The sequence below is a fragment of the Schistocerca piceifrons genome, chromosome 1 (assembly GCF_021461385.2).
Source record: "Schistocerca piceifrons isolate TAMUIC-IGC-003096 chromosome 1, iqSchPice1.1, whole genome shotgun sequence".
Lineage (NCBI taxonomy): Eukaryota > Metazoa > Arthropoda > Insecta > Orthoptera > Acrididae > Schistocerca > Schistocerca piceifrons.
In genome coordinates this window covers 192,562,205-192,567,312 of record NC_060138.1, presented here as the reverse complement: position 1 = coordinate 192,567,312, position 5,108 = coordinate 192,562,205, and positions in this window count along the sequence as shown.

Below are 5,108 nucleotides of genomic sequence, written 5' to 3'. Positions count from 1 at the left end.
TGGCGGGAAGAAATATGTTGTCTGACTCCTCCTGAAAAGTGCTGTCCCGAAATTTCAATAGTAAATCTCCCCGTGATGCACAACGTCTCTCTTGTAACGTCTGTCAGTGGAGTTTGTTTACCATCTCCGTAACGCTCTCTCGCCAGATAAACGATCCCGTGATGAAACGCGCCGCTCTTCGTTGGGTCTTATCTATTGCCTCTATCAGTCCTACCCGATAGGTATCCCAGATAGATGAACAAGCGCCTTATAAGCCACTTCTTTCGTGGATGAGTTACATTTCCTTACGATTCTTCCGATGAATCTGAGTCTTGTGTCTGCTTTTCCCACTGTCTGATTTATATGGTCATTCCACTTAATGTCGCTCTGAATAGTTACTCCAAGATATTTTACGGCAGACTCTGTCTCCAGCTCTTTGTCATCAGTAGTGTAGCTATACAGTAGTGGATTTCTTTTCCTATGTATGCGCAATATGTTACATTTATTTACGTTCAGGGTCAACTGCCAGACTCTACACCATTCATCAATTCTCTGCAGGTCTGGCGTTGCTACTTTAGTAGAAACAACTGCATCATCTACGACTAGCCTTAAAGAGCATCCGACGCTTTCTACTAGTTTATACATATTGTGAACAGCAACGGTCCTATCACGCTTCCATGTGGTACTCCGGATATTAGCTGCTCAGAGAGGCCGCGCGGTTAGAGGCGCCATGTCACTGACTGCGCGGCCCCTCGCGCCGGAGGTTCGAGTCCTCCCTAGGGCATGGGTGTGTGTGTGTTGTGTTTAGGATACGTTAGGCTAAGTTAGTTTACGTACTGCGTAAGTCTAGGGACCGATCACCTCAGCAGTTTGGTCCCTTAAGAACTCGCACCCATTTGAACATACATTTGAACTCCGGATATACCTTTACCTCCGTCGATTTAGATCCGTTAAAAGCGACGTGATGAGCTCTATCTGCAAGAAAGTCTGGAATCCAATCGCAGGTCCGCTCCGGTACTCCGATAGCTGTTTTTTTTTCATTAAACGACTATGCGGGACGGTGTCAAATGCCTTATTTAAGCCAAGGAACACGGCATCTGGAAAACGTCTGGAGATAACACGATCGTGAAAGGCTGCATTAAGCAGATGTTTCACTGGGCGAGGGACGAGAGGTGTTGCCCCATCTTGCGTGAAAACAGTGGTTCAAGTGGTTCAAAAGGCTCTAAGCACTATGGGACTTAACATCTGAGGTCATCAGTCACCTAGACGTAGAACTACTTAAACCTAACTAACCTTAGGATGTCACACACATCCATGTCCGAGGTAGGATTCGAACCTGCGATCATAGCAGCCGCGTGGTTCCGGACTGAAGCGCCTAGAACCGCCTGTCCACAGCTGCCGGTGAAAACAGTGGTTTCCACACAGTTGCGCTCTTGCAAAGCGGGAATCACATGTAGTACAAGGAGCTCTCAATAACGTGCGGACGCCATGGTGTACCTGACAGACACTCTGGGTCTGTTCTCTTGCCGGCCGGGGTGGCCGAGCGGCTCTAGGCGCTACAGTCTGGAACCGCGTGACAGCTACGGTCGCAGGTTCGAATCCTGCCTTGGGCATGGATGTGTGTGCTGTCCTTAGGTTGGTTAGGTTTAAGTAGTTCTAAGTTATCGGGGACTGATGACCCAAGAAGTTAAGTCCCATAGTGCTCAGAGCCATTTGAATCTATTCTCTTCAAAGAACAAGTGCTTGTGAATCCACACCACACAGTCACATACGAAGAGTGAAATGACTCTTAACATGGTTTAACAATACCGCGAATTCGACAGCTCTGTGTATACCGTACAGCCTGTAGTGTAAAATGTCCCTCGTCGCTCCACAAATATTGCCCAGCCACCTGTTGTCAATTTCGATCTGTGCCAGAAATCGAAGGGCAAATTTATAACATTGCTGCGGATCGTGACTTTTCAGTTGCTGCATCCTCTGGATCTTGTACAGGTACCAGAGCAAAAAGGCCGAAACATTTTCCGTACTCTCGACTATGGGATGAACAATCCTCCTGAGACTATAAGAGCACTAGTATTATCCTGGTAAGTGCTACATGTTCAATTATAGCAACAGTAGCCTCATCAATTACTTCCACCCGGATTTGACGCATTTCTCTTCCAGTTGCCATACCAAGTTCACCAGCACAGTATCATCCTCTTTCATCTATTTAATGAGATCGGGTCTTTCCTCAGATCTTCCTGTCGGCGACGCTCTTTGAATATACCACGGTAATTGCTGCGGCTCACATAAAACAGTTTCACGAAGAGCGCACTGTCTCTCTTCTCGGTAGCCACACTATTTACTCACGTTATGGTTTGGCTTGTCGAATGACAGCGTAGATGTCATGCCGTCTCACAAACGATGTACAACACCAGATTTGCGCCTGACGGCCGCAAGTGAAACTAATTTTTTTCCAGCGTAAGCCGGTTCCGCATTAATGCATTAGCAAGTTTCGGTGGCATACGATGATTACAGCCCACACTGGACCTCCGCGAGAAGCTGCACTATAAATGTAACTACACGGTACACACAGGATGTCCCAGGAGGAATGGACAATATTCAGAAATATGACGGAAACAAAAAGCATCATAAGCACATATGCCCTCTTCCGAATGGCTTCTGAAATAGAACACATTTAAAATAATTTTGTTATGGCCTAGTAGATTGCAGCCATCTAAAATGACCCAATCTCTGACTTTTTATTCTAGCCCATCCTACCTCGTTGCTTTCCACCCGTTTGCTCGGTATATGTTTCTGCCATTAAACCAGCCCGTTGAACGCGCTGTTTTCCGTGGTGTCTCGTGTGTGTAGTCATGTGAGGGATCGAAAATGTATGAGAGAGAACTATCGGTTAACTGTGTTTGTTCACTCTCTGACTAAAACGCTACCTGCTTACACTAATGAAGAGTATGCGGATATTGCATGCTGTGTATTTACTGCTTCTGCGATGGTTGCGCTTGCTCCTGCTGCTGTTGAGTAATACAGTCGGCGCTTTCCGACACGTCGAATTCCTGACCATTTTCAGCACGTTGCGTGAAACAGATATTCTTCCAAGTTACCGTTTTTCTTCTGAATCTGTAGTTCAGCAACCTGTGGTGAAACAGCAACAAATGGCTCTGAGCACTATGGGACTCAACTGCTGTGGTCATCAGTCCCCTAGAACTTAGAACTACTTAAACCTAACTAACCTAAGGACATCACACACATCCATGCCCGAGGCAGGATTCGAACCTGCGACCGTAGCAGTCGCACGGTTCCGGACTGCGCGCCTAGAACCGCGAGACCACCGCGGCCGGCAAACAGCAACAAGTTGTAGATAATGTCCAGCGAAGTCCTACTGCCAATGCACGGTGGTTTTCTGCGCGTATCAGCCGCCAATGTGGCCAAGCGGTTCAAGACGCTACAGTCTGGAACCGCGCGACTGCTACGGTCGCAGGTTCGAATCCTGCCTCGGGTATGGATGTGTGTGATGTCCTTAGGTTAGTTAGGTTTAATTAGTTCTAAGTTCTAGGGGACTGATGACCTCAGCAATTAAGTCCCATAGTGCTCAGAGCCATTTGAACAATTTTGCACGTATCAATGACCCATAAACACGTGTATGGCGAACATTGCACGCGGAAAACTTATACTTGTTTCACATACATACGTCCACAACCTTCACATTCTCGACAATTCCAAGCGACTTGAATCCTGTCACCTGTTAAATGACAATCGTCAATTGCTTGTATTAATACTCTTTACTGATAATACCACGTTTACGCAGAAAATCCGCAGGCTGCAGAGGAAACCTACTGCCAAGTTCGTTTCTCGATCAATGTTTGACGCAGCGTGATTGATAACATCACGGCAGGTCCATTTATTATAGAAGACTGAATAACGGGACAGACCCACTCGCATTTCTTCTTCTTTTTTTTTGCGATGGGGGTCAGTGGTTATTACACTGGACTCGCATTCGGGAGGATGTCGGATCAGACCCGCGTCCAGCCATCCAGATTTAGGTTTTCCATAATTTTCCTAAATCGCTTAAAGCAATTGCAGGGATGGTTCCATTGAAAGGTCATGGTCGATTTTCTTTTCCGTCCTTCCTTAGTCCGAGCTTGTGCCCCGTCTTTAATGACCTCGTTGTCGACGGGACGTTAAACACTAATCTCCTCCTCCTGGGCACCTTGAGAAAGTTCCTTGGTCACTCAAACTGCTGTTACTTCCAGATTGACGGATCTCCTACACAATTCAAAAGATGTATCAGGAAACATCTCAACCGCACTTACCATGAACCCTGGACTTGTCATGATAGTACAATTACCTGGTCACAAAAGTCGTTAGATGTTTCACCATTAGATATTTATTTATGGAGTTGGATAATCTCTAGGTGTTCAAACGAAAGATGAATACGCGAGACGCTGCTCTTCTCGTTAGAGAACGTGCAGTGGCAGTCGGACAAGCAACGCTGTATGTTCCCCCAAGGTTGCACAAATACACTGAAGTTGACTGTTGGATATTCTAACGTTTAGTATGTAACGTGAGGTTCCAAAAATGGTTCAAATGGCTCTGAGCACTATGGGACTTAACTTCTACGGTCATCAGTTCCCTAGAACTTAGAACTAATTAAACCTAACTAACCTAAGGACATCACACACATACATGCCCGAGGCAGGATTCGAACCTGCGACCGGAGCGGTGGCGCGGTTCCAGAATGTAGCGCCTAGAACCGCTCGGCCACCCTGGCCGGCTAACGTGAGGTTTACGATAATGCATAGCGATGAAAGCATTTTACAATTGATACTTTGTAAAACGCATTTTGTAATGTTTACAAACTGTAACATATTTATATGCGTGAACCTGTTTATTGAATAATACAGGAAATGAATAACCATGTACATTAAATGTGTTCTATCTCGGAAACCATTCAGAATAGAGTACTCGTCCATATGAAGTTTTTTGCTTCAAATGAGAGTTCCTGTCACATCCATGAATAATGACAATTCCTCTTGAGACACCCTGTACATTAGAAGACACTTTCTGAGATTTATTTCTTTATGTTTCATTTTTATCATGAGGTAGAAGAAGATATTTCTGGTCTAATTCGC